Genomic DNA, 23,827 nt, shown 5'->3' on the forward strand with positions numbered 1-23,827 from the left:
GGCCCGGCCCTGCGGCGGCCCCTCCCTCGGCCCCGGCGCCCCCTTTGTTGGCCGGGCCAGCGCCACGGGTGCGGGAGGGCCGCCCCGACTGCGGCCCCTTCTCCGAGCGAGGGGCGGGGAGAGGCCGGGCCAGTGCGGAGGAGAGGGGAAGCGAAGGGAAGAGAGGGGCGGAGCGGAGCGGGTCCCGGCCGCGCCCCCGCCCCGCTCCCGGGGGCGGCTGCCGGCGCGGCCCCGCTCCTCCCTGGGCCCCGCCCGAGGTGCTGGTGTAGCGCTGTCCCTCTCCGCTCCTGCCCCGGGGCCTTCCCGTCCGCACCTGTGCGCTCCCGCCTCTCCTGCTGCTCCTTTCCCTGCTCAGATAAGCGCAGTCGCGCAGCACTACGGAGGTGAAGCGCCCCGCGGCGTCCCATGAACAACGAAGTCAGGAAGTGTGACAAAATTTGAGAAGCACTTAGGAAATTTACAAACAGCCGGAAACAACTCTCCCGAAACCCGCCTGCTCTGGCCAGGTGTCCGTGCCTCGTCTCATGGGGTCACTTGGCAGTGACAACTCCCGGGTGAATTTCGGCTGGGTAAGAAAGGAACAGTTATAGATCAATAAAAATGTGCTGATGCTGGGTGTCTGCAATCATTTTTAATGTATGAACAGACATAAATGCAAGTGAAAGATTTAGCTGACAGTAATTAATTTATTGCCACATTTGCAATCTGGGAATGAATTTACTCGTGTTTGCACAGGCAAGTAATCCATGCTCACCTGTACTGTGATGGTGCAGAACACGTGGCTGTATTTGTCTCGATAAGCATTAGTCTGAAGTTTCAGCAGTATCAGAGAGAAACTGTAGCTGAGTAATTCCTCGGTGTTACCTACCAGGCCTCAGGCCATGCAGCCCAAAATGTTTTCAAGGTTATATGCATTCCCCACACCGAGTGCTTCACCACCTAAATAAGAAAGGCCAGCAATCTGCAGCAAAGGAGGTGCAGAATTTATTAGCTAGCAGAAAGGAGGAAGCCCAAGCTTGGCAACATACTTAGTCTGTATCTCCCCGTAACAGAAACTGGTAGCAATGTGAAACAAGGAAGATTTGTCTTCAAAAGTCTTTTTTTCTTACCAGTACACAGCTCATGGGTTTACTAGGCACTACAGATAACAAGAGCAAACAATGACTATGTGCATGTTAGCCTAGCCTAACTTTGATATTTACTTTTACTTTACTATTTCCCCCAAGGAAAAAAGAGACACCTTAAAGAAACAAAACCTGGTGCCTGTAAATTATTATTGTCATAATTATAACTGCATTTAACATTTTTTTTCCTCAACCTTTGATTGGCGTAGTACATGCGGAACAGGGACTGGGTCTTTTGCTTCTGTATTGCAGGATGGAAGGCCTTGCAGATAGTGTGCTATATTTTTGCTTTTCAAAGAAGCCTAAAAATGAAGACGCCTAGTTTGGATTGTTCCATAGATTTCCTTGGTGATCGAGTGCAAATTACTTAATTCATCCTTGATCTGCTTAATCCAAACCACTGCATGAAGTCATTAAGGGTTCTCACTTACAAAAGAATAATAAAAATGTGTCAAAAAAATTTTGATGACTGGAATTGTGGATCTATTGAGAATTACAGCTCATGGATGACAAACACTTTAAAAACATGGACATTGATACCTATCCGTGCCTAACTGTAAGACAACACTGAGCAGTACACTGGATTTTTTAGAAAGATATGGTTTGTGTTTATGCCTATTTATTTACATTACACTGAAAAACCTGCATTGCAAACATAATGTTTGTGGTTAGAGGAGCATCACTTGTTCCCAGCTGCTCTTGACTGGCTTCTCTGCCCCATCCCGTGCATTTCTTCTGTGTGCTGGATTTTCAATGCCTAGTAACAAAAAAACACCCAAACACTGGAAATCCACAATCCAGACCCAGCTGCTTTTCATACAATTCAAGAGACATAAAACCCCGTGTAACCTAGTGCCCACTCAAGAGTCAGCACAGATGGAGGTTGTCACTTCCTGCTGCTGGGTATCTAGCAGCAGCGCAGGGATAGGGATCCCAGAGCACTGCATTGCCTTGCCCAATGCAGGGAAATACTAAGTGATAAAAAAGCCCTTTTGTGGGCTGCACTGAGGGGATTACTCCTTTCACAGAGGTTACCCAAGACTGCTATCAGGTAGCTGTAACTTTGATTGCTAAAAGCTGCAGTCAAACTGATAAGCAGGAAGGGAGAGCTGGTATATCCCATTTCAAATCTCTGTGTCTAAGTCCAAGGTCCCAATTTTTACAATCTTGCTCTGAAAGCACCTACAAATTATTTCTCAAAAAGAGACACATCTCAGTTTAACCTTGTAGCATTTCATCATTTTTCCTTTCCCCTCCCGTTTTAGACAGAAGTAGCATCATTATGTTCCTTTGAACTGCAAAGTGCCAACAGAATGGCAATAGAATAATGAGACTGCACACTACCTCAAGGAAGGAGGTTAATTTCTTCCTGGTGTGTTTCAAACATGTCTCTCTACAGAGCCATCCTCACTCTACTGTTGATCAAAGCCTGAGTTTTCTGAGCTAGTTGTTTAGACTATAGGCTTCTCATGCAAGGGCTATAATTTATATATATATATACAATTATATATACATAATACATAATTTTTATAGGGTCTTTAGGCACATCTCCATCAGGGAAAAATAATGAAAGTACCCTAACCTTTAGTATTCTGTACATGTATATGCTTTAGGTCTCTGTAATTTTTTATTCCAGTGATTGACAGAATTAGAAAGTGGTGACTAGCACAATTTTAAAGTCAAACAACAAAGTCTCCACTCAGTTGTATTTCTAAAACCTGCATTCACCTACAAATACCTACTGACATTAATATGATGTGGATTGTGTGGCACATCTTACTTTTCTGTATGTGCAGAATAAAATTGGAAAATACAGAACAAGTCCATTAGACCCTTAGATAATGTTTAAAAAGACCAAGGGAATACAGAAAAGAAAGGGGGCTGAAAAGATGCTAGGCCCTTGAACTATGACCAAAGTAAATAAATACTTTATTCCTTGGTGCATGAAGACAATGCTGTTGTGAGGCTCTGAGCTCATCTTACCTTGTCTCTTTCTGTTTTCTTTGTTCTTAGCATTTCTGTTTTTATAATACACTCATAATTGACAGGATTACAATATAACTAGGAATTTTGTGTATCTCATTACCTTGAGATTGACTGCTATAATAATGCATGTGCCCATTCATCAATGTTTTGTCATGATTTCAGAAAATCACTCTATATTCAGGAAGACAGGAGACACCAAATGGATTGCTTTGCAAGTAGAGCATCTTTATTGCCCCTTTCTGCATCATGTTGTCAGTCTCAGTTATCAGATCAGGCAAGCTGTTACTCAACAGACTGTTTTTTCTCCCTGCAGAACTTGCATCAGAATTCAAGTTAACAGCTCCGTAGTGCTTTCATGCTGACTTTGGTGCACTAACCAGTTAGTACAAGTACCTTAATATTTTCATTATCTCTAATCCAAGGAGAAAAATGTATTTTAAAAACCATTAAACAGACATCCTCTCTCTGTATGATCCTCTTGTGAGAAAAATTACCAAGTTTTCTAAAAGCTTGAGTCAGTTTTATCTGCAACTCCTTCAGCAGTACCTTTGAAAAATTTCATAACTAAACATAGTTTCATAACATAACATAGTTAGCTGGTTTCTCATCCTTTCTTTTTTTCTGTAATTTAAATTTTTTTGAGTTATTTTTCTAGCATCTCATACTAAAATATCCAAAGTCAGCACAATTTTTAAAGGCGGGCTAGCATTTTCTAGCTCTGACTTTTTAGGATGGGATCTGAGTTTAATGTTAAATTGTTTATTTTTATTCCAAGGTCAGATGCCTTTGTGTGCAAGCTCCTTGTGAGCTCCTCCAAGAATATAAACAGAGCTTAATAAATACAACACTGTTTTGCTATAAGTTAACCATGCATCAGGAGCTACTAGGTGCAGAGAATGAACTGATGCAGAGGGCAGCAGGAATCCTGATAAAGACACCAGCCCAGGGTGCAAGATCCCTTTGAGCAAAATGCCTGTCACATGCACCACCACAGGTCCACCTGCCTTAACCTAAAGAGAAAGCAGTGTATATATATTCCCCTTGAATACTTTCATTTCTACAAGCTGGAATCTCTATCTTCAGTAGATTCTTTCCACTTTATTTATATTATATTAGATTTGATATATCTATCAATTAGATCAGATTCAAGGGAATATTGTGTGCATAAAATATACTGGAAACTTATACCTTAAGTTCCAGCAATTTTTTATAGCTTCATTATAAAACTCAAAAAAACTGCTCCATATTAGTAGAAATGCTTACATCCCTTTAGCTGCAGTGACATTAATTTGAGTTACCATAATTTATCATCATTCTGAAGAATATAACCTCTCAAAGTACATTAAATAAGAGTGCATTAATGAACAATTATAATCATCAATTTATCCTCCAAACATAACTCTCTTAACTGCAGCAGGATTGAAAAAAGAACATCAACAACAGAAATACCTGTGCAAGACAGGAATCTTTGACCAACACTGTGAGGCAATCCCCTGCAAGGGCAGGTGTGAGTTCTTAGTCAAAGTCACTCCTAACACAAGTTGATTTCTGTTTATTTATTTCCTTTTTCTGTTTATTTCTCTTACTTATGGCTATTTTTCAGTGCTGTTCTATTTCCATTTGAATAGTCTGTCCAATATATTGGCATAGATTTGTTCAGTGGCTAGACACATAAATACCGCATGCTTGTACAATTATAGAATATGTACACTTTTTCATCAAGTTTATCAGTTAGGGATTAGGCAAAGAAACAGAATTCCTGTGTTAACACAACATAAAAACTTGGGTAACTTGTTTCATTCTTTGTAGTAGGGAAAAAAATAGCATCTTCCATCATGAGCACATTATCTATTGAGTGAAATAATATGATAATTGGACAAAGACAACTTGGAAATACTTCAAAAATTAAAGATATCACCAGTCTGCAAAAATAATCAGTGGGGAGGAAGTTTCTTTGTAAGTCTTTTTATTTTAAGGGAGTGGGAAAAGACACAGTTTATTTTTACTAAAATTAAATAGTAGCTCCTTAGTACTCCATGAGTGCTCCCAGTATGGAATGACTATGCACCAAATGTGAGAAAATGAAACAAAACAAGTTTTCAGATATTCTCATTATTTTTTACATTTATTACCCTCACTTTAGATCAATTAGGTATGTCACCTTTTCTTTGTTTTTTCCTGTTAAATTATCCATGGATAATCCGTGGATGTTTTGTACTTGACCTGTTAAGACATTCCCTAATTAGAATTTAAGGTTTTATATAGATAATTGCCTAATAACATGTTAATAGCATGTCTCTGCTGGAAAACACAACTCACTGAGGTCTTAAGTAGGATAATGGCATCCCCTGGGACACCAAAAGCACCAGCAAAAACCTGTGCTATGGATGTCCCATTTTCCCACCCACTAAACACTTTCCATCCAAGTAAATTCCCCCATAGCTTAGATTTGAGATCCTGTGGCTTTTGCCTCCCTGAATCACATAAAGACATAGATGGTTCCTGGGACTGAGATGCCAGGTTTGAAATGCTTCAGCATTTATCCCTCCAGCTGCAAGGCCACTGAAGCCCAGATGTGTAGCAGTGCTCCCACTGCTTTGAGAGAATTCTTGTACATTTGGCTTTCTGACCACAGATGGACAACCTATTGCCAGAAGGCTTGGCCTGGTTTTGCCGTATTTGCCACTGCAAGTGTGTCCTGAGAGCCTCTAGAAAGCCCCTCTCAACTAATTCTGTATGGGCTTGCAAGGCTACCACCATCCTCCTATTTCCATAATATGTAGGTGCTAATGTGCTGAAAGCTTAAGTTATTTTTAATAACTACCACTAAGTGGCTTTTTCTTTTGAAAAGGATTTTGGCTTTTAACTAAGATAAATAAAGTCACTGTGATAACACTAGATTTGAACAGGTCAAATTTACAGGTGGGGTATAGAAATTAATTTAATTCTGAGCAAATGAGTAGCCTTTTTTAGTCAACAAGATAAATTATGCAAATGAAGTTTTATACCCACCAAAGAGTTCAGTTACAAGTTTGTTTTTTGGTGTCCCATGTTCTGTGGCTATGCCTGTAAAACAGGAGATGCTCTGCAAGCTGTGGCATCTGACAAAGCCCACTGGTAGATCTCCACACTGCCTAGGTAAATTCTCTCTTGGTCACTTTGCATTTTCGCATGCACTTTACAAGACGTCAGCCTGAAAGAAGTCACTTACCACATGATTCAGTCAAAGTTATTTCTGCTAATGGTTTAAATCATCTTGATAAAGCACTCATCTCTCTAAGTTCCTCCTTGACTGGACAGCAGTGGGACTGCCCCCAGTGAGGCGCAGGACAGAGATCAGCTGCTTCACTGCCCTCCCTTCTCTACATGCCACCATTTGGCTGGCCCTGTGCTGGAATGTCTGTTGTGAAATTTCCCCTACACGAGTAGGAAATCTTGGCTGCTCCATTAGGGCAGCCCTCTGTCTGCTTTGCACAGCCAGGGCCAAGGTTGAGGTCTGAACTTAGTGAGTGCTGTGGATTTCCCAGAGGGAAGAGTAATCTAATTTTAATTTTATTATTATTATTATTCAGTGTGAGATTTGAATTATAAGATTTCCAGGAGTGATGGGGAGCCACAACACCCAGCACACAGAGCAGTGTTGATGGGGGTGAGCTTTGCAGGTCAGATGGGCAGGAGTGCCAGAGGTGCCCTTGCTAGTACTGCTGGCACAATGAGGCTGTGCCTGCTGCTTGACTGCCACAGGAACTATGTGCCTAGTTCAAGGAAAAATGTTTGGCTCAAAACACATAGTTCTTCAGGGAACAAGAAATTTGCCTGTATCTTAAATTATTTTGCAGCTACTAAAACAACTGCTGTGCTAGTAGCTCTGCAGGCAGTAATTATTCTTCCATTTTCTTCTATTAGGCAGCCCTGAACTGAGCCATGAAAATTGCTTTGAAATCACAGCAGACAAAGAGGAAACTTTTGGACGTAATTGATTTTGGGATGTTCCAAACCAAAGCTATCGTCCAAACCAAAAAAGAAGTCCATCCCTGCCAAGTCCTTAATCATTGAAATGAAGAGACCACAAAACTGAATGAAAGGAGGATTGAAACAATTTTCCTACTCTGAAAAAGCCCCTTTTTTGGACTTGTCTCGGAAGAAAAAAAAAGGGAGCAACAAAACCCCTTAATACATCACTGATGTATTTAACTGGAGGTTACTTGCAGAGACCAAACCTTTGAAATGGGAGCAGTGCTGGAGTTTGTCCTTGCTGGGAGAGACCTTGTATGTGGACTTTGCATTTCAGAAAATAAAGCTTAGTAGCATTTCAAGGGAAATTTCCAACAATGTGAGAGCAAGAGTCTTCTTAAGACCATCCACCATACTCTGCCATTAGAACATAATTGTTACATAACATCCAAACTCTTGCACTTCAAGCACTTATCTTAAAAACATTTAGCAGGAACAGGATGACCTGTACCAGGTACAGGTATTATTTCTAGCTCAGAAGCAACAAAGAGCTCACTCGGTCAGGATCAGGTGTCATTGAGCTTGACAGAATATAAACACAGAGCAACAAAGTCTCTCAACCATACAGCTTATATCTGGAACCAGGAACTAAGGTATATTTTAAAACTCTGTGAATATGGTCTGAAAAATGGTGTAACTTCTGTTAAAAGGACCAATGTACATTTAAAATACAAATGAATCTAAGTTCTGGCAAGTTCAGAGTTTAAATCTAGTCTGGAATATGATACCACAAACATGAAAAAAAAAAGACAACAGCAAACAAAATTGTAAAATTGTATGACTGGGAAAGCTATCTGGGAATGAGACTTCATTTTAGCAAATCCTGTGATAGATTTGTTATGAAATATAAAATCATCTGTACTAGTCCTCAAGTGGCAATCACCATCTAGCAATATTGTGTCAGCATCAAACCAGAAAAAGTCCTGATGGAGATGTGAAGAAGCAGAGTGCAGTACAAAACAAGTGTGTTTCATCTCGGGATGCAGCACAGTTTTGCTCAAGTTACTAAATACAAGAGCACAGTTCCTGGGAAAAAGCCCTGCAGGCTCACCCCTCATCCCCTCCCTTCGCTACTGTTTGCTTAAACCATCTGTGTGTACTTAACTCCCCAAGACATGTTCCTTGGTGTCTCTGGGTGGGATTCAATGAGCACATAGACTTCCGATTTGAGCCATGGACCCTGCAGTCCCAGGCACTCTGGTGTCCTGCACCTCAGTGCATTTCTGCCCTCTCCATGCAACCAGTCCTACTTCTCAACCTGCCCTCAGCCAAGTGAGTGGTAGAGGCCAGGAGAAATTCTTTTACTCGTATTTCACACTACATTCACTAACTTGTTCTTAAACAATCTTTGAAGCCTTTTCTTTTTTTTTTTTTTTTTTTTTTTTAAGTGTGTCCTCCCTGTCATATGCATGCACTAAAGCCCACTTAGCACTATTCAGTAACGTTTATTTCCTCAGGAACCGTGAAAGTTTACTTTTCCACGGAAAGAGCTTTGCTATTTTGAGCATGGAATGAGGTGCATGACTGTTCCTGGAGATCCCACTCCCAAAAGGAGAGTAAAGCAAAACCCTGGATGCCTCCCAGTGTAGTGCTGAGCCCAAAGGCCTCAGAGAAGAGCCAGAAAGAACCTTTTCCAAAAAGGATCAGCAAAGCCTCAGTTAGATGTTCTTAATACAACAGAGAGAACTCTTAAAATATCATAGGAATATTACAGCACGTTCTGAGAGGAATGTACAAGATGCCTGCAGCCCACCATGCTGAGCAATATTGAGGTAGATGTGCTGCAAGTGAGACTGCCTGGCCTCCAGGAATGTTTGTGGCAAGATCTGCAGCGAGCAGGAACAGCTTTGAGATGTCCAACCGGTACAGTAGAAAACCAGGTGAGTTCTGAGCACACAAACACCTCTTCACATCCTGACATTTTGCTGTTTCCTTGTGTTCCACTACATAGTTCTATTTGTTATTTCTCACCAGGAAAAAGCTTTGGGCCATTTCAGTCCTGTGTTTCAGCAATGCCCAGACCTGAGCTACCAAAGAATGTGACTCCATCCTACAGTTACACCACGAGTCATGAATAATAATAACACTGAGGACATGGGTCTCTGTTACAGCTGCAGCTCAGTGAGCTTTTTTGTCCTATTTTTTTTTATACCTCCTTGGACATAAATTATAACTATAGCAGGTCAGAAATACAAACCAAACATTTAAAAAATCACAATTCTTAACTTAGATGCCATTAAAATATTCTGCTCACCTCAAACAATAGGTGATTGGTTTGCGAAAGGTAATGATTTATTTATAAAGATGCAAAGTGCAAAGCTGCACCAAGATCTCAGGGCAAGACAGTGAACCAAGCAGTGTGTTATGAAACCCTCCACCGACAGCAGATTCAGCAGAGGGAGAAACACAACAGGGAGAACATCCTGAGCCTTAGAACAAATGCAGGCAAGGGTTTCCTAGGACTCCTCCATTTCTGTCAGAAATAAATACTTGCTTGAATAGCAATTTTTAAAATGGCGATTGGCCTCACTTGTAACATTATCAAATTCCACAAATCTTCCAAAGGGCCTTCCTCTGTTTCCCTACTCCATGTCCTTTTTCCCTCAAAAGCCAAAGCCTAGATATTTTTTTAAGATTTGTAACGAATAAACAGAGGAACAGGAACACTAGCAACAGGAAAGTAACATTAATAAATTGAAATATGAAAAGTTAAGGAAAACAAAACCTTTTCAACAATGCCTGAGGAAGTCTACAAGTCCTAGAACTGGTCAGAAATTCTCTTAATCTAAGGATTGAGTTTCGGCTTTAGGATACACTTTCAAATTTGGCCAAATCTGTCATTAATTATTAACGTAATACTAATTGCTGGGTGTTCTCCGCTCTACACATTCAAGATTAACCATTCCAGCACGAAATTTATAACTAAACAATACAACTTTATTTGTAGCGTATTTCCATGGGTGGTGAAGTAATTTAGATGCTCTATGCATTCTCCTCACTGGCATCCTCTCCAAACAGAAACTATGGCCAGTTTGGTTGCTGAGCTATGACATTTTCATGAGTTTCACCTGCTGCAGAAAGAAAGGAACAACCAGAGAAAGCAGTGCAGATCCCTGACTCACCATCCCCCATGCTGACAACAGCAGAAGCACCCCAGCATCCCTCACAGACAACAGGCACAGTGGGATGGCACCAGCACATGCCCTGATCTTCCTAGGTTTGGCCCCAGCCTATCACTACAGTCTTTCCCAGAGTTAAGCCTCTAGTTTTTCTTCCTTAGCAGGAATTTTCCATCAGCTGTTTCAGCTGGAAACTATCCACCTTCCCGCACCAGGAGAGGCAGAAAGCAGTCAGGGAGAGCAAGCCCCAAACACTACATAAGGTTTTACATTTGCCAGATGCCCCAGCAAGTTTGCCAGTCTCCCTCAGCTGCAGGGATGGGGTCTCAGATCCACCAGCAGAGCCAGCCACTCACTCTCCCATCACAGAGCCAAACCAGCAGAAGTTGTTCCTGTCAGCATACATAGTTCTGCTGCCCAGGAATTTTCCAGCCCTCGCCGACTGGAACAAAGCAGCTTTTCACAGTGATCCAGATTGCCTCCAGAGCCTGTCCCTTCTTTATTTACAGAAAGACCCTTAGGTTTAGTCTAGGGAGGTCTGCAGATTGCCAGGGGCCTCTAGGGGAAGAATTTTTGTCAAAGTAGGTATGTTGCAATGCATGCTCAAAAGAGTCTGCTTCCTGATTCATTTAATCTTCCCTTGAAATTAACTTCATAGCCCCAGCTCCATTGACTGTGCATGATTCATCTTCAGATTGTATTTGCCTTTCACACCTTCGTGATCTACTTTTTTCCTGAACAGGTCAATTACTTTGGATTTGTAGAGCCAAAGACAAGACAACTTCCAGGGCCAAGTGGGTACCTAACTAGGAAGTTCTGTGATAAGGCTAGGCCAGAGGGCAGGCTTTCCCTTCTCACTTCCATGTCCTTTCCAGGTCTGCATCTCCAGCACTGCTGTTCAGCTGACTCCAAACAGGCTGCTTGAGCACTGAGAGGAGCAGCGGGAGAGTGATGCCAAGACAATGGAAGTAAACACACATTGCCCCTTCTGGCCACCACTATATATATCTACTCCAGCATAAACTGCACCACAGAAGCATGATGAGAACGAGGGCCCAAAGCAGATGTGTGTATGGATTCAGGTAACACTGGTGGTGACCTCAAACTGCTCATCTGAGCATATTGCTTACAGACACAAGAAAAAGATTTAGTAACATACACATTGGTATTCAGTCCTATTTAGCCACCCAAGAAGGTATTACATGTAGGTCTGATGAGACACTTGTAAGTTCTTCAGGAAGCAAAATTCCACCTGAAGCTTCAGGTATCAGCTTAGATCTGTCAAACACCCAGATGGTCCAGGACTGAGCAAAGTTCCCTTGCAAACAGGGGGAAGGGCCGTTGCCTCTGTCCATCTGGTTCTGCTGTATAAAAGGGGAGAGAAGCAGCAATATTATCAGCTGATAACAAGCTCATGTTTGTCTTAGCTATCATGTACTGGTTTCCCTCTAATTATGCAGATAAGGCAGATACTTATTATTTCTTTCATCTGGCATAGGCCTTCTCTCTCTCTGCTTATGTACATGTAGACAATGGGGCCAGCCACTCAAGGCAGTATTATCAGACCCTACTTTTATAGATTTTCTGCAGAAAAATACATGCAGTCAGAATCCCTAGGAGGTGGAGATATCAAATAAGTAAGATAGCACTGAATACATGACACCCATCTTCATCAACTATATCAGGCATATGTAAGGACAGGACTGTATTCAAGCTAAAACAATAATGGAATATCTGGGGGCACGGAGCATAACAAGGTGTTTTTAATTGGGATGGTCTCATGATAGAAAAGGAGCAAGATTTGAAATAGATTTTATTCAGTCACCTGATACACATAGTAGACAAGTTTTCACTCACAAAAGAGTCAGGAAGCAGTTGCTTTAATGACAGAAGAGCATCTGGTACAAAATGCTAGCAGCAGCAGTATGGAAATGAGGTGAAAAAGCATCATGGAAGAAATTATCCAAAGATTCTCATAAAATAGAAAAATCCTGCATTAGCGTGATAGGATAACTTGGGATACTTTATAATTTTATGATCCATGCTCATGCATGATGAAATCAATACTTTTTAAAAACAGTCCTGCTATCATGCTAGGATGAGTTCCTGGGATGGTTTCTTGCAAAAAAATACAGTGCAACCAGAAAGAACTGCAGCACTAAGACTTCATTTTAGTGAAATTGCCATTAGCATTTTTCACCTAATGTCAGCCAATCTTCTTCACTTAGAAAAAGGTATCCTTTCATACCCTGTATTTAATTCACCAACAGAATTCTATACCAGCTGGTCAGAGCCAATCAGCGATGCCTTTCTTTTGTACAATAGACTGAAACTCCTGGCTCTTTTAGAATTATATGATTTTGTTTTTGTTAGCAGTAAAATCAAGACAGTTAAATACTAACTTGGTTGAAAGAAATACCTTTACATATGAGGGACAGTAACAAATAATTCAATTGCTTATCTCATTCATGGATTAAAAGTCATCCTCATGCTGAGGTTAATTTGGGTGGGACAGCATCACAAGTGTTTGAGCCATGAGAACAGCATTCTTCATACAGTTGTTTTAGCTAACACAGTAGTTGGACTCCCAGAGGAATCTATCAAATACCATTACTGCATGTTAAAGTAACTTCAGTTTTAAAGCCCCCAAAGCTATAATCAGTGATAGGACTACCTGAAGAAATGAAGTGCTCAGGAAGCAATCGTTTCAATGATAAAATCTTCATAGCAGCAGTCATCAAATGTTCATATGAGTACTAAAAAGAAGTGCAAAAGGTTTTATAACAAGAAGAAAACAAAAACAAAGGTATGTTGATGAATGCAAAATACCACCATGCAAGGTAAGTTACATTCTGACTATCATTTCCATTGAGATACCAGGGTTTTCCAGTATTCCTCCCTACTTATCTTTAGAGATTGAGCATGCATGGAATGCAAAATGTTTTTATCTAGTAGCACCAAATCTCTTAAAATACCAGACCTTTGATCCCTCTGACCTGAAGCAACAGTACAAGAACTTAAGAACAGCTAAACTAGCAGTCACTAGCCATGGCACATATGCATTAACTAAAGTATAAATGTACTGCAGTTCTGAAGAACTAAAAAAATGAAGCAAGGGTGAGACTTGGTTTGAGAGCAGACTCATACAGAATCAAGCCTTTTACCAAAGATGGCAAATTAAATTCCTATTTAAAAAAAAACACAATAAAGTTGTGATTTATAGAACCTGTATCGGTTAGTAACTATGAGGTTAAACACAATGCTGTGTCTCTGTTTAAGCTGTCACTTATGGATATTATTTAGTTTAAACCTTTAGAGTTTCTTGAGAAAATATCCCAGCAATACAGTATTTGGTTAAGTTGGGGACCATATGCAAAAACAGCATGGGATCTTGACAGCTTTGGCACATTCACTTAGCATTGTCCATGACAATTAGACACACAAGGACTGGATACATGGAAGAGTCACATTCCACACCACCACCCTCCTGCAAGCAATTCTGTGATTCCCTATGCCACCTGACTCAGATTGCAAGGAAGGTAAACCTCCTTCATCACTCTCTCCTTGGCAAGGTATTTCAGGATCATGGCCGGGGCTGTGCTGAAGAAACTGAAGGCATGGGGGTTCATATAGGGCAGGATAAACTGAAGCACGATGTCTCCATCTGAGGGCAGAGAGGAAGGGTCTGGTAGCTGGCAGTATTTAGCTACCAATACTCAGTGAGTAAGGTGATCTTTAATATGATAAAAGGAGGGCTACATGCCAGGAACAGACATTCCTCTGGGAAAACGGCAGACTTGAAAATCTGGGAAAGTTATATTTATGTGCAAACTGATAGGGCTCAGAGGCTGGGTGAACGAGAAACAACATCCACAAGTCACAAGAGAAAACAGACAGCCTCCCATAAATAGTTCCACTTTTAGGGCTGCTCTCTGGCTCTGCATAAGGCAGAACAAACCTGAAGCTCTGCACAATTCCCAGACTTTGTGTCAACAGTTTTCACATACAGGCAGCCTTTCAGACCCCCTGACACCCTAAATCACAGGTGATGTTATCAGTATCACCATCTCACACTTTGCTCCTTCCTCTCATGAAGTAACCAAGAAACAAACATTTCAGTAAGGCTGGAAGCTGGACACTGCTTTCTGCTCATGACCAGACTCCTGTCTGGTTTTGCTTGTCCATTCCCTCCAACCCTGTTTTTGGGGCTGTCCAAAATGACCATGAAACTGCTGGACTGTCAGATTCTCCTTTAAATTCCTGTCCATTTGCTTTCTGCACCCGAGGGCTTCCACCAGCCAGGGCAAAATAAAGAGAGCATCAACATGACAAAAATGAATGCAAGCCACGCCAACGAAAACATTATTTAAATGGGTGAATCGTCCCACCAGCTTTGCTGAGAACAGGTTCACACAAAAAAATAAAGAACAAATACAAAGCCTGCTAGAGTTTTAAGTATCCCACCATCCTGCCTAGAAGATTCTTCCCAGACACGGTAGCTAAACTATGACATTTATCTCCTGATGCAAGTCCCTGACAGAACTACACTTGAGCAACCTAACAAACAGAATGAGGTGAATGATTCAGTAATTGAATCATGGAGATATAACTCCTAAAGCACGTGGTCCCATTACCCAGAGGTCCAGACCTCTCCACCCCTGCTCAGTTCTGCTCTTTGCTTAGCTCTGCCCTGCTTCTTATATAGCAACTGGCTGCACCTGTGAAGAAGGTAGGATTGCTGACTGTAAGCCACTTTATCCTTTCCTAAAGCTGTTTCTGTACCTATAGACTAAAACTGGTGTTTACTACAAGATATCAACAAGGATGTATCAAGCCTTTGAAACTCAAAGTAAACAAAAGGGAAGAGAAGGATTCCCTCTCAGAAGTGGTGAAGAACACAGATTAATTTGCCCATTCAGAGCCTGACCTTTCCTACCCTTAAATAGCTGCACCAATCCCCATTTAACCCTGGGAGCACACTTACCCCACGTTACTGTACCCAAGGAATTAAACTGCCTGCTGCAATTCCTAGGTGTACACAGCACAGTACAAGAACAGGTGGAAAGTGCTGTGATGTCACTTAGAAGGAGCTAGCCCAAGATCAGTGGCTTGCAGAGGTGCACCCCAGCCCCTGTAGTCCAGAGGGGCCCCTGCAGCCCCTATGGCCACAGAAGGGGGTCCTGGCTGCTCCCCACAGGCTCTGGCAGCAGTGTTGTTTCACTGCCCCGGCACAGCCATCACCCCTAAATATCCTTCCACCACAATTCAGTGCTGTCACAGCCACCCCTGACACCGAGGCTGGGTACAGACCAGGCTCCTACAGACTCATTTTGATTTTGCAAAAATTACAAAATGGACACTGTGACTTTGCAAAGCACAGAAGAAGGAGACAATAAGGAATACTGTTGCACTCCTAATGAAGTTTATCACAAATAAAGTTGTCAAACTAAATCTACAGTCCATCTGTGTAATTGAGGATTACAAGGTCCCATTATGGTTAGATTTAAGGTCAGCCATCTCACTAAATAGCAACTGTTTAGGCAGTAAGATTATGCTTGATGAGAAGCTCTCATTTTTGGAAGTCCTTCTGTTACCGGTAAAATTAATTTTTGGAGGGATCTCTTTTAAATCCACTCAGTAATTTTTGTCCTGGAAATACATAAGGAATTCCACAAATATTTGTATGAAACTTTTTTATCCCTGAACCTTTTTTCAAATAAAGGCTTAAATGCAGAATGCAGCCGTCACCTGAAACTTTACACATCTTTTTGTAAAACATATTAAAAAAGGATCCAAGTGTTTTCCCAATAGAAATCATCCAGTTCAGCCTTGTTAAGGCAAACCGTGCCCTTATTTTTGAAACAGTCATGAGTTAATAGTTGTATTTAATTTATCACTTACATAAAGTTATGACCAGGCTAGTTTTTTAAGCTCTAATATTCCCCAAAGAATTGTCTGTGGTTTAAATTACTTGATGGCATGGGAGAAGGGCTTTTCAAAGGGTTTACAACCTATGTCTCTTCTTCTGCAGAAGCTAGTTGCTTATGCATAGATTCACTTTATCCATATAGATTTATGTCCTTTTCCATCACCTAATATTAAGATGACTCTTGCAACTTTCCTGTGAGATAGGAAAAATGTTGTAGTCCTGCCCTTGCACCAGAAGCCCCACGGTACCCTGTACTCTTTACTACCCTTAATGGAATTTTTGCCTGAATGGCTTGTGTTTTCAATTTCATTTCGTGCTGGTTTAAAGATAATAGAGGAAGTTGACACCAAGGCACAGTAATTTTAAGTACATAACTATTGTGCAGATGCTACAACTTTAATTATATGACAGGCTTCCGTGCCTGTCCAAACAAAAAGTGATAAACAATCTGCTTACACAGTGGCAGCAACAGGATCAAGATCCATGAATTTATGTCCATAAACATTGGCTGCAGCAGCAGAACTAATTGGGTGTATCCTCAGAAGTGCATCTGATGTAGCTACCTTGCTGAGGGAAATCTACCTTGTTAAGAATTAACTAAGATATACTGTCTTACATGGATTTTTACATAAAACCCAAGTCTTCAAGTTGCTTTCTCTGGCTCATCTTTTTCTTTTTCTGGCTGAACATATCTAATGCATAAAAAATAAAATTAAAAAACACAGCATTTTTTATAGATCAGTTTTTACAATAGCCCAAGTAATGACCTATGGACCAGAGGGGGTCACTGTAAATACAGATGTGGTCTGGGACAGTGATTCAGAAAGACAGCAGCTCAGGTACTGGTTAACAGATAAACAGCAGTTGGCAACTTCTGGGGCAGTTCCAACATCTCCCTCCAGAGATACCATCTCTGAGGTTTTACCTGCAAAGGATGTGGAAGTACTTTAATTATGCCAGTATGTATTTACTGCCTGGGAAGCAGTCATGCCAAGTCTGTTAAAGACATTCAGTACATAAAAGGAAACTATGTACAATGCAAACTTAATGCATCCCAGTTTAACAGTTAAGACTACCATAGTATAATATTTTTTGTTAAAAATATAAAGCATTCTGAGATAGTTAGCATTGCAATCCAGCCATTCCTGGTTATGGAGGAAAGTTTGCTAAGAACTTCCAGATGAATATGAGGCATAGCCTTTAACTGGCTATAAAGGACCCCCAGAGGCTCATGTGGGGGTTGTGGGTACCACCATGCTCCTGGAGATCTCCTGGCACATTCTCTGCAGACCTCAACCTAAGACAGGAGCACTCAAACTCGACCTAAACCCCTCTTGGAGACAACTTGACAAGAAAAGCAACAGAAACAGGCATAGAAAAATAATCTCTAACCACAACAACTTCAGTTTTTACAGCATTTTAATGACAGTTCCCAATCCCACCCCATTCCTATCTCATATACTCATGTACTTCATAACATGCTCAAGTTTGTCAATATTTCAGCTGCACACAGTCACACTACCTCCTTTGTCATACAGGTCCTTTTTCTTGTGTTGATGGCTGACCTCTCTCCCTAACAACAACTTCATACAGAGCAGAAACCTTACCTCGTCCATGATGTCTCTCTGCACTGTCTATTGGGAGGGATTAACCCCTTCCTTCTCTTAAATAAATCTAATTTATGCATTCATACAATACATTTATTATTCCACTCAGTAATTCTTTTTTTTTAGAAATATATTTTGTTCAGAGACACTGAGCATGCAGAGACATCACAAACACTGGATCCAGCTGCTTTCAGTATTCCTTCTTTATTGATGTGTCAAATAACTTCTGGGGCAGGTCACCCAAATGAATGCAGCACAACAGGTTGGGCACGTCTCAGTCTGTTTTCAGTCACAGAACACTATAGGATTTGTTATGTGGCACAGATACAGCCTGCACTATCATAGTGCCATCAAAATACAGACTGGGGAAATCATGGCTATAAAGCTCACTACATAAACATTAAAACTACATTTAGTTGAAAAAATCAGTTATTCTCACAGCAAAGAATACTGCAAAACAAAAAAAAATCCAACATATTATGATATGACAGAAGTCACAGTAACTAAATACATAAATTATTTCTATTCTGTATCTAGCAACAAAAGGATTTGAAAAGCTTTACTTAAATCTGAATTCTAAGCTATATTGGTGCTTTCCAAGTCCTTATTCAGAGACAGCCTCTAGATCTAGGATGAGGAGTCATTAGCCACAGTACTAGATGAAGGTGAGTGCTATCACTTGCACTACCTTCCCTCAACTCAGTAGATGGATGTCATTGGCTTACACTACAGCTACCAGACCATTTTAAAGGAAAACTAAGATCAACTTACAGTAGTCTAACCTGCAGAGAACTCTTAATTTTAAGATATTAAGAAAAAAACATTTTTCTTACTGTGAGGGTGTTCAGACACTGGAATGGGTAGTTCAGAGAGGCTGTGGTATTTTTATCCTCAAAGATATTCAAAACCTGACTCAAGCTGACCTTCCTCTGAGCTAGGAGGTGGACTAGATAACCCTCAGAGGGGCCTTTGCCGTTCTGTGATGAATAAATACAGTGGATCTATATGGCTTATGTCAGGGAGCTCAAAATATGTTAAAAAAAGTCTCCAATTCCTCATTTCTTCACAGAGAATTTCTTATGAGATAATAGCTGAGATTAATTTTAGATCCAAGTAACATGAAATTATTTGGGCTTTTTGTTACATATTACTCAACAATCAAAGACTGAGGGACATGAGGGAAACAGTAGGAACGTGCAGTACAGCCAGGGCAGAGGAAAGGCAATATCTGTGCCTCTTTTAGCAGCAGCTAACTGCTAGACAACTGGATCTGCTTCTTGGTATGCACACAAAAAGCAAAAGGTGGGAGTGTGACAGAAAATAATTACAGATATGTAAGGACAAGTGAAACTAAAATACATATGTTCATCAATCATCAAACTTGGATTAGCTGCAAAACAGTACTCATTAATGCAGTCCATACTTCCCAACAGGGATTCCACTTTCTCATTAAAAAGTTTGCAATACATGATGAAATAGCAAGAGACGGGTGTCACAAATCCGTCAAGTCACATGGTCAGTGAGTCATCTCTTGCCAAGAATTGCATGAACCACTTCAGCAAGCAGTTAGAAAAGAGGCAGATGAGGTCTGAAGGAAAGATCTTGCAGCACTTCCAAGCCAGAAAGAAGGTCACAGCTGAGCAGATGGTGAAAGAGAAGGAGCAATCCAGGAAAATGAAGGAATCTGGAAAGTGCATTCTTCTCTCAAAATATTTAGGGGAAAGAAGGCATTTTTTGTTATTGCACATTTAAGAGGACCATCTTCAGAAGCGTGTGCACATTTTCTATGGTCTTCAGACAAAAGCTCTTCCCTGGCAGCAAGAAAGAATCTGTTCATTTAGGTAAGTTTAACACAGTCAAAAATATATCAGACAATGAATGCTAGCATGCTTTAAGCCCAGGGCTCTAAGACCCCAGAAATCTTAGCTTCAAGATTCTGCATTAGGCTGCTTTCATTTTAGGGCTCTCAGGGCCCCTCATTAAGTAGATGCTCTGCCAAACCTTGCTGCTGTAGTGTAAATTATTGCTTGTCTACTCTGTCTTTCTTATAGAAGCTGCTGCCACCACAGCACACCCAGCACAACGGAAAATGTTCCCAGACTGGAGGTGTCCTAGTGCACAGACCAGTCTTTTGACACTTCCAGCAATATACTTTGGTAAATAATGCTGTGGTGGTGTAAAGTGTTACCACCAGCATGTATTCCTCCTGATGAGACAATCTGGCAAATGGGAACACGTGCCCACACCCCTTTACCCCAGGGCAAAGCTACTGCCCTTCGCTCTGCTCGTGTAGTGGCTTTGAGCTAAAATGCCAGACACCAACCTGAGCAGCTCAGTGGGCACCTGGTCTCTTCTGATGTCGGTGTTAGGTTATCCTCATGCTGGGAGTGATGATGCCCTAAGTGACCATGGTAAGACTTGCAGGGCTCATCTGTCAGTCTTAAGAGTGAACCCACCTCCACCTGCACTGTAAATAAATTGAAGGGCTTTGCACTCCAGTAAGTGATATGCAGACCCTTGTTCCCTTCCATCAATGTTCTACCACAGCACAATCCCCCAGAGTTTGCTGCCTGGACTGAACTAACCAAGCAGAAAATCCCTTCATTTTCCTTATCGAAAGAGAGAAAAATAGTTAAGCAATAAAATGTTGCAAGGATCTGTTTGGGAGCATGTGTTGTAATGCCCTGGAGAAGGAGGCAGGATTAGCTAAAATTGCTAATGACACTTGGTTGCTGTGGCTATCAAGTCCAATAGAAATTATTCTAAGAACCTGCAGGTAAGATCGGAGGCAGTCTGCAGATGAAGAGCCCAGCAGCTGTCAAAAATGAACCTGTATAAACACATGTGTAAACAGAGACACAACTGTTTGCATTAAATAGTGGTAATTTTTGAACAAGCATCCTAAGAATGATGGGAATCCAGAAAATAAAGTCTACCCCTCTTATTTACCACAAAAGTCCCAAAATGAGAACAGTTCAAAAATTAACAAGTACTTTACAAGCAGTTACTCCTGCTAACGTGAGACTAGTCCTACTTTACAGACTTTAAATTAGTCTGCCAAATGAATAAGAGTGTTTATTGATCGTCCTATGTACAAGATGGTGCAATAGATCAAGAACTTCACAGTCCTTTTAACACCTTTTATCTCAACATATGGTGGTCATTGATAGAAGAATGTTTTAACTCAAGTAAAAAATTACATGCTTCCATCATGCGCTAAAATGCAACAACCAAAAAAAAGGTTGCTGAAAGTTTTTTTAAAAAATTAAACTATTTTGAAACATCACCTAATTATGTCAGCAACATAATTGCCTTCTTATTGATTTGAGCTCCTTCTGTTTTGAAGTGAGACAGAATTTTGGGTTATGCTATGGCTTGCTGTTTTCCTGTAAGACTCCCACCTTGTTCAGCACACATGATGAAGCTCTTTCTGGCTAAGAAGTTGTTCAGTACTTTGCGAAGTCTTCACAGTTTGAAGTGTGGCTCTGTAGCTTGTTTCTTTCATGTTATTTTCTGAATTCACTCATGGGCTTGTCTAAAACGACCATATTATCTAAGTGTCCATCTGAATTCTTTGCAGCAAGAATGAAATTACTTCACAGCAGCCCGTTTTGCAAATGGTGTATTTTTATTACCTCCACTGTATACAGTGGGAAATTGAGGTATGGAAAGATTCGTATCAAGTATCTCAAATAAATTTAACTACTCAGTGTCATATAATTTTTTTTTCATTTGCTTAAAATATAGGTGATACATTGCTTTCACCTGTTTTTGCAGAACTCTGCATTTCTGCAAATCAGATTGAGGTTCTCAAGACAGAGACCTCAAAATAAGGAACATGAAAATGAATGACTGTTTTTGAAAAATCTATTTTAAATGACTGGCTTCTCATCAGACAGGAAATATGCAAAGGCGTGAAAAACACCCCTGGTTCATCAGGGTAGCATTCAACTGTCTGCATATGAATCTCCTTTTTTAAAATTCCAGTTTCAAGCACTAGTCATTATGCTTTTTCCACTTTCTTCAATAAACAAGGCAAGGATGCTTCAGATAATGACATCTTTAGAAAAACAACCCATCCACAGAATGGAAGTCCAACAGAAAACAGTATTGTTTAAACTAAAGGCCAGAATATAAAAAGTGAATGTAAGAATATCAAATTGCAAGGGCAACCACCAAAAATTCATGAGGGTTTAACAAGGAACCAAGGAAAGGAATCTGCTCAATAAAATAAAAATCTAAAATAATGCTCAACTCTAGAGCTGAAATACATCTCCCTGTCACTTCACCTAAAATAGAAACCAATAACCCCAGCAGATTATACTTTCCTTTATGGAGAAGTGTGGGAAGGGATTGGGATACACTTGTTGCAAGTAGATTCTGTGGGTATTTCTTGAGAGCCAAACAGTTAAAAAAATCTTCTGTTCCATTCCAGATCAGCACATGCTCGAACAAGCTTTTTTAAGAAGCAGGGAACACAAGTTCACCGAAGGACTGAGGGAAGTTTTCTGCAAACAAGTCTTTTCAGGAAAGAGAAAGACTGTACCTGAAACAGGAACGTTTCTAACCAAGAAATTAAGTTTTCTCTATTGCTTTATCATAAAAACTGCTTTTTACTTTTTCTGTTCAGCAATTACACTTCTTGTAAAAATTGTTATTATTTCTACTTTTATTTTTTTCTTCCTCACAGTGCAGAATAGCCAGCACTAATTCATCCTTGTAACTGACACAGCTGCAGCCAAGTTTTCCTCAATATCAGCACTGCATCCACAAAATCTACACGAGCACTTATTGTTTGTTCAAAGATGCTTGTAAATAAACACATAAGCAGGATTACACAATTTGTATGCAAAGATGTGGGTTTCCCAGGGCAGCATTTTACCATGACAACATTACAGGTGAAATGTACTTTCAAACATGCACACATTTTTACTAATTTGTACCTTAATGAAGAATAGCAATGAGTGTTTATTTCATAAAACATCTGAACCTGGCATCTGAACTTCTTAATGAACAGTGTGGTATGTTTTGCATTTACAATTTTATTGTGGTAACACTCAAAAAAGACAATGAACATACTTGCATTTCCTAGAAATTCCCCATAGACCAGGCTTCCCTCTGGAACTCTTGAACTGTCATATTTCTGTGGTTTTACCATGGTCTGGCATGTGTGATGCCAGATCACCTTATGTGGGTATATAATAAAATATCCTGATGTATTTCACCTTCTATTTCATATTACACTGAAGGCCCACCATGAGTTCTTATCTATTTCTTGAGTGTTTGTCCTTTAATTAGTCTTTATTGCCACCTGATATATCTGGACTGAAAGTTTAGAATAATTTTTCAGGTCAAATTATTTGGAACAGGGTGGCTGGGAGCAACTACATTTACCTGTGTTAGAATTTGACCAGCACGCTCGGACAAACACTACTATTTAAAAATGTGTTGGTCAGTGCTGGAGTTATACTTCCCACACCTTCAAATATATTAAACGTGATACCACTCTGTCAAAAAATCCACAAAACCCAAGCAACAGGACCATGCCCCAGCAAATTAAACACCTCAACACATACAACTGCTCCATGTGTCCTGCCAAATGAAACAAAAGTACAAGATCAGTCTGAAAATCCCGCATGCTTCTTCTGCTTAACTTCTAACTTAAGCTCTGGCACAGTTTAGGCTACAGCCAGCACGAGAGACCATTCTCCCAGACGTGAGGATCGCCTTCCCACCAACCTTCAGGGCTGGCCTGGGACACCTCAGCAGGCTGGACACCTGCCGACATTCCATACCCCAGCGCATGTGGAGCTACACTGACTTTCACGTTGTGAAAAGCACTCTTGAAGGGCTGACACGCAGCCTTTGAAGGGCTTGGAACTGTGGGGAAAAAAAGGAAAACAAACCTACACAAAAAAATAACCTAAACACAAAAAACAAAATCACCATCTGAGGGCGACAAAGCTGGAGGTGCCGGCTGCCGCTGCCCGAGGCTCCACCACCGAGGCTGTAGCCAACTATGTACGCACATATATATATATATATATA

General features: G+C 40.7%; 1 long non-coding RNA gene across 1 annotated transcript; it reads left to right on the plus strand.

Moving 5' to 3' along the window:
• The first annotated feature begins 315 nt into the window (after nucleotides 1–315).
• Nucleotides 316–23,231, plus strand: LOC148224328 (uncharacterized). The gene is made up of 4 exons (XR_015802381.1): nucleotides 316–569; nucleotides 7,017–9,004; nucleotides 11,119–11,325; nucleotides 22,215–23,231. It is a non-coding gene; the product is annotated as an uncharacterized LOC148224328 (long non-coding RNA).
• The last annotated feature ends 596 nt before the right edge of the window (nucleotides 23,232–23,827 follow it).

This window comes from Sturnus vulgaris, chromosome 3 (assembly GCF_052056855.1).
Source record: "Sturnus vulgaris isolate bStuVul1 chromosome 3, bStuVul1.hap1, whole genome shotgun sequence".
Classification (NCBI taxonomy): domain Eukaryota; kingdom Metazoa; phylum Chordata; class Aves; order Passeriformes; family Sturnidae; genus Sturnus; species Sturnus vulgaris.